The sequence below is a fragment of the Triturus cristatus genome, chromosome 4_2 (genome assembly GCF_964204655.1).
Source record: "Triturus cristatus chromosome 4_2, aTriCri1.1, whole genome shotgun sequence".
NCBI classification, from domain to species: Eukaryota; Metazoa; Chordata; class Amphibia; order Caudata; family Salamandridae; genus Triturus; species Triturus cristatus.
Window position 1 is genome coordinate 296,553,026 of NC_140586.1, and position 12,503 is coordinate 296,565,528.

A 12,503-nucleotide genomic window follows, 5' to 3' on the forward strand; every position below is an offset into this window, starting at 1 on the left:
TATCTGATTCCCACCATTCCTGAGAATACCCTAAGTCGCTTGTTCTGGGTTGTCTATACATTGGGACCGCCGAGATAAAACTCGGATAACGAATGGGACACTGATGCTGGTCGGATAAGGGGTTCTGAGGTGAGTTTTTGGTACACCACAATTCACTGAGGTCCTGGTTTCCTGTGCATAGTTCTGTGCATAAGCAGAATCCCTGCAACACTTTTTTTTATAATTTGTGCCTTAGCGCAAAAATATATATTTTTTAACTTTGATTATTAAATACAAAGGGGCAAATTTACAAGACCATTACGCCAGATTTGCGCCGCCGTTGCGCCATGCTGCGGACTATTTACCACGTGACGCATCTAGGGAGATGGGTCACGTTGTAAAGCCCTGTGACACATGTGGGCGTTCCTGCACGGGGGGGGCGTTCCGGCGCAGGAACGTCTCCGAAAAGTGGCTGAGTGAAATCTACAAGATTTCACTCAGTCACTTTTACAGCCATGCTGCGTCAAAACCCTACTCCTGCTTGAAGCAGGCATAAGGATTGACGCAGCATGTTAGGGATAGGGGCACCCCGAGCCTTGCTGAAGCTGCGTCGCACTTGCGACGCAACTCCAGCAATGCACCGCCTTTCCGCGGGGGGAGGCGACATGCAGCTGCCCATCCGTGCGCCGCATTGTAAATGCAGCGCATCAGTGGTGGCGCACGGGTGGGCAGATGCATCGCAACTCTTCTGGCGCATCCCTGCTGATTAGAAGAGATGCGCCAGAAGTAGTAAATCTGCCCCAAAATTTCAACTAATGACGTCTGCATCATTCGTCTAGTGCATCTCCGTTTCTTTTTTATAATTTTATTTTTGGGCGATACTGCACAGGATCGGGGGAAAAAACAGATGCCATAAAGCATTGCCAAAAGGCATTGGCAAAGCCAGCAGTTCCCAGATGTGAGACGTATTGACTTGCCAATGGATGTTATTATTGTTGATACACATTTCCAGCAGATTAGTGCTAGCCATACGAGGTGTACACAGCAACATACACCTAAAATTCCCCAGTCATACATCTCACTGAATGCTTATGGACTGTAATCTCACTCTCAGGGAGACGTATTTGAACAGAAAGTGTCTCCTTGCGAGAGAGAAACAAGGAGATGGGAGGGGTGTAAGCATTGCGCACACATACTATTAATAAATCGTGTTCAACCGAACATAGTAGCTCCTTAAAATAGCTCAACATTTGGGAAGGCACAACCCCCTGTCCAAAACATTCTAGCAATTCGTATTTCCAAATAAAGAATTTTGAAGTATATTTACTCTTTTAAAAGTAAGACTTTGGAGCCTTAAGCAAAATTGCTGGAAAGGAAATAAGGTACTATTGCTTTAATCATAATAATTCTGACCGATCTCTGCTAGATTACTTTTATTCAGTGGCAGGTGGTGACCCTCAAAACTGGTGTGGCATTGGTGGGACTGAGAGACCAACCCAATGGGGGGCAAAACGATTTATTTTAAATAAATTACAAATCTACTTACCAGTGTTTTGCTTTCTGTCTTTTCTTCATTCTTCTGGTGTCAGCACGAGCCAGGGCACATCGTGGAGCCTCAAGCAACCCCCTTCTGCAAATCCCAACGCTGCTCTCATTCTGCAGATGAGCAGCATGAGAGCAGCACCAGGATTGGCTGGGGTGGGCTGCCTCGATGCTCGAGTGGGCACAGGAGGCCTGTACCTGCTCTCCACCCAGCTGTTTGAGACAGCTATGTGGCGAGGTTTACACTGCGCATGTCAGGCTGGTCGTCGCAAGATGGCCGGCCAAAGTAACTTGCGCAGTTCAAACTAGTGGAGTGAGCACCACTCCCCTGCTGCCAGTCAACATCAATGGCCCCGCCCACCAGTGCTTAATTTGTAAAAAAAGAAGTGCCAGGGCTCTCGTCAGGAGGTCACTACAGCTTGCATCACACATTGGCCCTGCCATGCGGCCAATGATAGGAACAACACAACTACTAACCCTAATACTCCTACAAGTGTGACAATTAGTACTATTTCAGACCCCCAAAGTATGGCTTTGGTGTTCGGTAATAGTAATTTATAATGCATGTAGCATTAATATCAAATTAAGCACTGTCGCCCACAAACACTGCTTGGACTGAGAGAAGTGAAAAATGAAAGGGTAATTCATTTTATTACTGCTTTATTTTTCACTTGCACTGGCAGCAGGGGGGCGACACTCCTCTGCCCTAATAGAGGAGATATGGCTGCTTTTATCCCATCTTAAGATCTTCTAGAATCTGACATAATGTATAAACGTTTTCTGTCTAGAGCATTTCTCTTATTTGGATCGTCTGTGCTCACCGCTAGTTTAGTATTCATTTCTGTTTTCTGGAGGAAACACTAAATACTGAGTAAAATCCACACACTGAATTTCCTTCACCATACTAACCCTATGAGGGAGAAGATTTAGCAGATGGATTCTACTCCTTATTTAGAGATTCCTTCAGAAATTGCTACATTTTCAGTTCCCTCCAAGCTCTAAATGAGACCCAGAGTCTCCCTGACATATGTCTGTACCCCCACTGTCAGTGGCCTGTGTTTGTCCTGTCTGTTCATCCCCATATCCTTCTTCTTCGTTTCCCTGTTCTGGAGTCTGATGCCTCCTCCCACTCTGACTGTATCCCTTTTGCCCAGTGTATTTCAATATATACTGGTGTGCCTGTCCTACCTTCCTAGAAGTTGTAACCAACATCACTGCATCTGAACCACTGACTCATTGTGACTGTGAATCCCATCCTGGTGATTGCTTCCTTGTCTTACCTCTGCCAGCACAAGCAGGCACTTATCTGGTACTGTTCTGATTTCCATAAAATGAACCTTAAAACAGGACCTTTAACGCCTGGGAGACCCATAGATGCCATGTTCTCCATCCAGCGTGACATGGGAGAAATGGAAGTTGGTAGGCCTTCTTCCTAGCTTTATTCTGGTAACATAGGTCTCAGAGAAACAGTTTTTCATACTGTAAAGGCAAAAAGATTTCATGATAGTGCGGAAAAGACAAGAGAATACTTGCATGTGTTAGGAGTGGACAGAGACACCGGAAACAATGTGATGATATTCCATCCTATTATCAAGTTAGACCAAAATTGTAGTCCTAACTATATCTGCCCTCTTAAATTTATTTATTTACTTTTTTATTTACTTTGGACTTTTCTGAAGTATTGTGCTCCCTGAAGGTTTGGCAAAAAGTTGAATTGGAGAAAGCACAGTAGAAGGTAGTCTGAACAGGTGAGGCAGAGAAACTTGTTGAGTGTTTTTCAGATGCTACCACCACTTTATGTGAAACTGAATTGGCAGCAAGTTTGAAAAGTTCAGTTTTCAGGTCTTTCCTGGGTTGCAAGTAGTTTTATTCTTCTCTCAGGTTTGGGTTTGAGACAATACACAATCTAAGGACCTGGACACCCAAGGTTCTGACTTTCTCTTTGAGCCCTTTAAAAGCTTGTTTATAGAATAATTATGCGGTCACTGAAAGAAGATTCCTGGTTTGTGCGTAAAGGGAGGAGACAGTTTGTAAATTCTTCTGAGCCTTGGTCCAGGCAAACTTTGTGGACTGTGCAGAGGACCTTGAATTTGATCTATGCTAGAAGAGCAGAAGTAGCATATTAAAAGGGAAATCCATGCCAGGGGCCTAATTTGGCTCTAAATGCCAAACCATGGGGTGAGCCATCAAACTATTAATGTATGTAAATTATGCAACAAAGGTCTTTCTTTAACATATGGAAGTGTCTCAGTTTAGCATGTTAAATGTAAGCACTGCATTCTGAGTCACTTATTAGAAGTGATCGTTTCTGAACGTCAACTTATAAACACTAATAAACCATGCCCTCCTTGATGGCGATGCCACCAGTGAACCAAGAAGCAAGTCAGTTGTCATGTATCCCTTACATATACCACTATTGTTATTATAATAACTTTTGTTATCATAGATGAAGGAAGATGTTATTCAATTAAATGGTATACAAGAGAGGTTTTGTGAAGTGCACACCCTGAACTGATATATTTCAAGTTGTTATCAAATGTGATAAGCAAAGTAAATGAGGCACAATGAAGTAAAGGATCTCACAATTCGGTCAAGCTGGGAAGCCAGGTTTGATTCCAGGTTTCCTGTTTCCACCTGAAGCAAATCAGCCATTGGATGGGTATCACCTTTTCGAATAAACACTAAAGATCCAAGTCATATTTAAGAAATTGAGGAACTCAATCAGTAGACTTTGCGTTATATATATATATATATATATATATATATATATACCTGAAAGTCACCAATTGCACTAGAATATGACGGTTTTTTATTAATGCATTTTGTTACCTTATGTATACTAGCTGGTATTTGAACCTGTTTTTACTTCATCCTATGCTGGTTTTTGCACTTCATTTGCCAGTTTGCACATATGCGCTCCTTTGCACAAATAGTAGGAATTGTTATTGCATCACATTTGTAAAGCTTCATGTCCTGCATAACATTGATGCATTGTAAAAAACAAAAAAATGTGGACGCATTAGTATTTGTGCTCTTTGGCTGAGAAACACTGTGAAACGAGCGTGTATCGGCACTTTTAATAATATGAATTGATACAGTTTAATGATACATAATCGTGATGGATAAATGCACCTCCGCGTTTCTGACGAAGAAATGTAGAAAGAATATAATGCTTTGTCAGTACTGTTTCTATGTTTGTGACTATGACGATGCACGTCACGCATCTGTGCCCACACTGTGCCTTTAAATTCAGTTTAAGCCTCCCCGTTTTTTAAGTGAACAAGGACACAGCCCAGTGTCCGAAACGCGTCTGAGGCAGCACCTTTTTGTATATATGAAATAAAGAAAATCCTGGCAACAGCAGAGCAAAGTGTTCGTGTTCCTATCTTCGGTGCGATGATGCACTAGGGAAAAGCGGAATCGATATATATATATATATATATATATATATATATATATATATTATTTTATCTACTGGCGGTCGCCAGTAGATAGTTATAGTTAGGACCGTGTTTCCATAGGAAATCCGCAACATTCTATTTGGAATAACTTTGGCGCCGATTGATGAATCCTCGCGAAATTCTCAAAATAGGTGGGGCGCTCCGCTCCGCTCCTACCGTGAAAGTCTCGGGGGGATTCGTCAAGCGGGGGCTGAGAAAAAGGGGGGTCCCAAAACGCGTTTTCCCCATCCATTTTTCCATAGGACCTTTAGTCCGAGCTACAGCCCGAACGGCTGAACAGAATTACTTGAAATTTGGCAGAGAGGTAGCCCTCAGGTTAGGGATGTGCCTTTTGAAGGTCTCGTGTAAATCTGTTCAGTATTTCCTGAGAAAATAGCATTTAAATCAATATATATATCTATGGGCGCGCTCCGAGCGCGTACCGTAAGCTTACCGTACGCGCACGCCGCCGTGCACGAGCGGGATTCTGATTGGTTGTTAGATCTCAGTAAACATTCGAATCGGTCGCAACCAGGAAGTGTCGGCCGCCATTTTGTCTCTCGCAGTCTGAGGGGGTGAAAAACAAAGGTGGATAACGTGAAAAGGGGGCAGGCTGGACAGTTCCTGACCCCCTAGCCTTTGTCAGGGGATCCCAGAAGGACCCCCAAGGGCAAAAATTAATTTAAATTTTTTTTCAAAAAATCGTCGAATGCGCGTAGCGTACGCGCACGGCGTAAACGGAGAAATTCCGCGAGGAGGAATTCAGCGAACTTCGCGTAACTATTACGCGTACCGTGCGCGCACGGTGTCAAAGGCCACAAGATTCTTCTTTCTGATGTCTTGCACAGGAACAGAGATGCTGATTCCCAACTCCCCTTCAAGGATATTTCTGCGGGCCAGTTAAATATCTAGCCCCTCAAATCTACCCCGGGGGGGAAAGGGGAGTGGATAAAACAATAAACAAGAAGAGACTGGTCCTGAAACGGTCTTCTCTCTTACGTCTGCTTCTTAGTTCTATCCGCAAACTGCTTGTCAACTGAGAGAATCTAGAAATCAAGCATCAAGTTATACATTTATCCTACATGTACTGTGTCCCAATTTATTCTGCTCCTATGATGTTAACCTACCCTTCGTTTCTGGCACTGTGCCTCTCCTCTATATTTCTTTTCTTTCTCTTTGAAAATAACACTCTGGAATTCACCTGTCAACAAGATACCACCGAATGTAAGTATTTCCTTATTTACCCTTACGCTCTCCTATTCTCTTAATTAGTATATCTACTTACTTGAGTGTGTGTACTTATTTTCTGTAGATACTCTTCATAAATGTTACTGACTTCCTTGCTAGTTGTAGTCTAAGACCTTTCTAGCTGCACCATATTTCCCTCTCAGAAATGCCTTAACGTTCTTCCCTTTTCTTGCACGAATTTTGACGTATTTCTTATCTTTCTGTACGTTTTATCCAAGTCTATATTATTTACAATATTCACATATGTCTTGACATCTTCTATCAATTCTATAGATCACTTAGCTTATAACTTCTCTTCAGCCCAGGATATTCTTCGACGAGTTTCTTACACCAGCCTTGGTTTATCACTTGGAAGAGGCGCCACCAACTGTCGCTTCAGCAAACTTCTCCTTGTTGGCAATATACTCGGTATGAACTCTAACTGTTTTCTTTCCTAACTACTTCCGACGGAGGTAGCGAACGAAAACCGGACGAAAGCCCGACGAGATATTCTCTACACTAATTCTGTGGAGAGATAGATTAACCCTGCGTACTTCGTGAATTCTCTGGTGAAGTGCGCGTTTGTTCCAGCGCGCGCGCCTCAAACTGCCTCTGAGCACCTGTGGGGAAGAAATAAACTAGACCGCCGCGATGATTAGAAGGCGGCGGCCATCTTTAGACTCCTTTTCCGATTCAACCTGGTCCAGCCATTGCCTCTGGCCCGTACTCTTTCTCCTGGTCCATGACCTCCGCCCAACACTGTGCCCGCTACTGTTAAGCCATCTTTTGGAGTCCTGACAGTACCCCCCAACAAAGGTGGTCCTCCCAATTGTGGCTTTGTAGGAAATCTTTGATGAAAGGATTTAACTAATCTTGGAGCATGGATATCTGACTCCAATTCCCAAGATCGCTCCTCTGGCCCATAGCCCTTCCAGTCAACTAAATAGTACAGTTTGTCTTTTACCTCTTTTGAATCTAAAATCTCCTTGACTTCAAATTCTACTCCAGATTCTAATGGAATGGGTTTCGGAGGCAAATTTTTTCGCAGTTCCAGTGGAGCCTTTTTCAACAAGGACACATGAAAAACTGGATGAACCTTCAATTTGGTGGGCAGTTTTAACCGATAGGTAACGTGAGACATCTTTTCTTCTATCCGATGAGGCCCTATAAATCTAGGTTGAAATTTTCTGTTACCTTTTAACCGAAGGTTCTTTGTAATTAACCAAACACAATCACCTGCCTCTAAGGGAGGGCCCTCACGTCTCTTTTTATCTGCATAGGTCTTATATTTTTTCTTAGCCTGTTCTAAATTTTGTATGACCGTCTGGTGGACTTGTTTTAAGTGTGATACTAGGTCTTCCACAGCTGGAACTTGAATATCAGTCTGCCCTATAGTGAAATTTGGATGTCGGCCACAATTCAGGTAAAATGGGGAATAGCCTGTAGAGACATTCCTGGCATTGTTGTGTGCAAACTCAGCAGCCCATAAATAATCTGCCCACTCTCCTTCTTGTTTCAACAGGAACAATCTTAGGTACTGCTCTAGTTCTTGGTTCACCCTTTCTGTTTGCCCATCTGTCTCTGGGTGATAACTGGTTGAATACCTAGCTTCGATTCCCAACCCTTTCAGAAAAGCCTTCCAAAAATGAGATACGAATTGTGCACCCCTATCTGAAATAACTACCCTCGGGATGCCATGAATTTTCACAATCTGTGTACTGAAATGTCTAGCAAGTTGTTTAGCTGTGGCAACCCCTTTTAGAGCCGTGAAATGTGTCATCTTAGTAAATGTGTCCACCACCACTAGGATGGTGTTGAAACCTTGACTAAGAGGCAAATCTACAATGAGGTCTAATGTAACTGTGTGCCATGGAAAAGATGGTGTAGGCAAGGGTTGTAAAAACCCCTTAGGGGCTTGCCGTTCAGATTTTCCCTGAGCGCAGATTTCACAGGTCTTTACGTACTTTTCCACATCCCTGGTCATCTGAGGCCACCAATAAAGTCTTTTAACTAATTCTTCAGTCTTCGCTTCTCCTTTATGCCCCGCTAAAGGAGCATCGTGACACTCGTACAGCGCCTGGTTTTGTAACTCTTTGGTAGGCAAATACAAGGCTCCTTTAAAATACGGCAATTGATGTTGGATCTCTCTTCCAGCGCCCTCTTCAACCCATCCTTGCATTTCTTCTGGACTCATGATTTCGGTTATTTGTTCCTTCAGGTCAATTGATGTGATGGCACCAATGATTCTGGTACTTGGAATTATAGTTTGATTTTCTGTGTTACTCTTTTGGTTATTGGTTCCTAGTCTGGATAAGGCATCAGCCTTCCCGTTCTGAGCCCCAGGTCGGTAGGTGATTACAAAGTCATAATCGGCAAAGTACAATGACCATCGAAGTTGTCTTGGAGTTAGTGTCTTAGCTGATTTCAGAAATTTTAAATTTCGGTGATCCGTAAAAACTGTCACTAGATGCCTGGCTCCCATGAGGTAGTGTCGCCACTCCTTAAAGGCGTCTTTAATGGCCAATAACTCCTTCTCCGGTATAGTGTAATTCACTTCTGCTGACGTCAATTTTCTTGATCTGTAAGCAACCGGATGCAACTGGCCAGTTTCCTTGTGTCGTTGGGATAGCACTCCCCCGACTGCCAAATCGGAAGCATCTGTTTCAACATAGAATGGTTCTGAAGGATCAGCATGTAAAAGTATTGGTGCTGTGGTGAAGTCTTTCTTCAGGGATTTAAAGGCCTCTTCAGTTTCTTCTGTCCAATCAAAGTGAACTCCCTTCCGGAGTAGTTTTGTAAGAGGAAGTATCTTCCATGAGAATTCACTTATAAACCTTCTGTAGAAATTTGCGAACCCTATGAAGCTCTGAACTTCCTTAACACTTTCGGGAGATTTCCAATCGACCACTGCCTTGATTTTCCGTTGGTCCATATTTATTCCGGTTGGTGAGAGGACAAAGCCCAAAAACTCCACCTGGGAAACGTTGAACACACATTTTTCTAGTTTCACAAACAGCTTGTTTTCTCGGAGCTTCTGTAGAACTCCTCTCACTTCCCCTCGATGCTTACTCTTGTCGGATGAGTAAATCAGAATATCATCAATGTACACAATTGCACACTGATCAATGTATTCATGGAGGATGTCATTTATAAAATGTTGAAAAGCAGCCGAAGCGTTGCAGAGCCCATACTCCACTCATCTCCTTCACGCATACGGACCAGATGGTAAGCTCCTCTAAGGTCGAGTTTGGTATATATCTGTGCTCCTTTTACCTGATCCAATTGGACGGAAATGAGTGGAAGCGGGTACCGATTTTTCTTGGTGATCCTGTTTATCGCGCGATAATCAATACAAGTTCTCAAATCTCCTTCCTTCTTTGGCACGAAAAATAAAGGCGAAGACACAGGAGATTGCGATGGCCTGATGAAACCATTTGCCAGATATTTATCTAAGTATTCTTTTAAATGACAATGTTCTTTTTCTGTTAAAGCATAAACTCGACTGCAAGGTAGATTAGAGCCTGGTTCCAGGTCTATCTTACAATCATACACCTGATGAGGTGGCAATTGCTCTGCTTCCGTTTCGTTGAACACATCCTCAAAATCTCGATACTCTGGTGGAGTTTCTTGGGAATTAATCACGCAAACAGACGCTGCAGTCATACATAAGGAATGAGCTGGATTACTCCCATTGGTTTTTTCTTTTGTCTCAAAACAATTCTTCTTGCAGTATTCCGAGTCCATTACTATTGTCCTGGAGCTCCAATTGATTGTTGGGTTGTGCTCTGTAAGCCAGGGTAGGCCTAAGATAAGTTGAAACTGGGGTGCGTCAATTAAATTGAACTGAATCACTTCTTGGTGTCCGTCGCTGGAAATTAGCTGCACTTGCTCTGTATGGCTCACTATGGGTCCGGAGGAGAGATTCGTTCCATCCACAGCCCGGACGGGTTAGCTCCTAGATTTTAATATTGCTCGTAACCCTACCTTGGCTGCAAATTTTAAGTCACAGAAGTTTCCGGTGGCTCCGGAATCTATCATTACCGACACCTCAGTCAACATTACTTGCCGGAACTTAATCACCATAGATAAGATCAAGTGTGGGGCAGATGATTGCAGGGTATTCGCTACTTGATGTTCTGTCGGAGTTGATTTTTCATTAGCATCCACCGGTCCAACTCCCGCTACAGGTGGTGCTGCAAGTTTTCCTTCGGCTTGAAGGGAGTCTTTGGTTTCTTCGGACACCCCCTAACGAAGTGTCCACTGGAGCCGCAGTACATGCATAAATTGCCTGTTCTTCTCTTTTCCTTTTTTTCCTTGGTCAACGGACCCCTTATTGTTCCTATTTGCATTGGTTCCGAAACCATTTGTCCGTCCACAATCTTGATACCTTCTGACCGAGCCCTGTCAAACCGTGGGGTCATTGTTTTAAAGTCTCGTCTCTTTTCTCCCTTTCTCTCTCCTTGACGGAAGTCTATTTCTAAAACCAGGTCTACCAGCTCTGAAATTTCGGTGGGTCGATTCGGAATTTGCGCCAACACATCTTTGATTTCGTCCTTCAAACCTCTGTAAAAGACTGCAGCTCTTTTACTCTCCGGCCAGTCAGTCTCCACAACCAGCTTATTAAACTGTGCTAAATATGCCACTAGATCTCGGTTTCCTTGCCTTAAATCTAGTAATTCATTATCAACCACTTGAGAGATTCTTCGTCTGTCAAAGATCCGAAGAAATTCTTGTTTGAATGTTTTGTAATTATGCAGCAGGGGATCATCCCGAGAAACCAAGGGCATAGACCAGGACGCCGCATCTCCACTTAAGTACGATAGCACGAAGGCCACTCTTGACTGCACATCTGGGAAAATTGAAGGGCGACACATGAAGTGTAGTGAACACTGTGTGATGAATATCTGCGCCTTTTGTGGGTCTCCACTAAATCGCTCTGGGGGGGCTAATGGTATAACCGGGGACAGAGAATGAATTACTTGTGTTGCTATCCTACTTGGGCCTTCAATAGGAGGGTCTAAAGTTTCTCGTCCTGGACTAAGTGGTTGTCTCAATTTTTGAGCTAGTTCCGCTGTTTCCTTTCTTGAATTGACCACCTCCTGTCTAAGATTCTGATTTTCCTTTCTTACTGCCACCAACTCCTTCTGTATTGTTTCTAACACTACTCCTAAGGTTTGTAAATTTATTCCTTCAGCCATCTCTGCTCAGGTGCAAGTTAAAAAACGTGGGCACTTCACTCTGTCAAAGGCCACAAGATTCTTCTTTCTGATGTCTTGCACAGGAACAGAGATGCTGATTCCCAACTCCCCTTCAAGGATATTTCTGTGGGCCAGTTAAATATCTAGCCCCTCAAATCTACCCCCGGGGGGGAAAGGGGAGTGGATAAAACAATAAACAAGAAGAGACTGGTCCTGAAACGGTCTTCTCTCTTACGTCTGCTTCTTAGTTCTATCCGCAAACTGCGTGTCAACTGAGAGAATCTAGAAATCAAGCATCAGGTTATACATTTATCCTACATGTACTGTGTCCCAATTTATTCTGCTCCTATGATGTTAACCTACCCTTCGTTTCTGGCACTGTGCCTCTCCTCTATATTTCTTTTCTTTCTCTTTGAAAATAACACTCTGGAATTCACCTGTCAACAAGATACCACCGAATGTAAGTATTTCCTTATTTACCCTTACGCTCTCCTATTCTCTTAATTAGTATATCTACTTACTTGAGTGTGTGTACTTATTTTCTGTAGATACTCTTCATAAATGTTACTGACTTCCTTGCTAGTTGTAGTCTAAGACCTTTCTAGCTGCACCATATTTCCCTCTCAGAAATGCCTTAACGTTCTTCCCTTTTCTTGCAGGAATTTTGACGTATTTCTTATCTTTCTGTACGTTTTATCCAAGTCTATATTATTTACAATATTCACATATGTCTTGACATCTTCTATCAATTCTATAGATCACTTAGCCTATAACTTCTCTTCAGCCCAGGATATTCTTCGACAAGTTTCTTACACCAGCCTTGGTTTATCACTTGGAAGAGGCGCCACCAACTGTCGCTTCAGCAAACTTCTCCTTGTTGGCAATATACTCGGTATGAACTCTAACTGTTTTCTTTCCTAACTACTTCCGACGGAGGTAGCGAACGAAAACCGGACGAAAGCCCGACGAGATATTCTCTACACTAATTCTGTGGAGAGATAGATTAACCCTGCGTACTTCGTGAATTCTCTGGTGAAGTGCGCGTTTGTTCCAGCACGCGCGCCTCAAACTGCCTCTGAGCACCTGTGGGGAAGAAATAAACTAGACCGCCGCGATG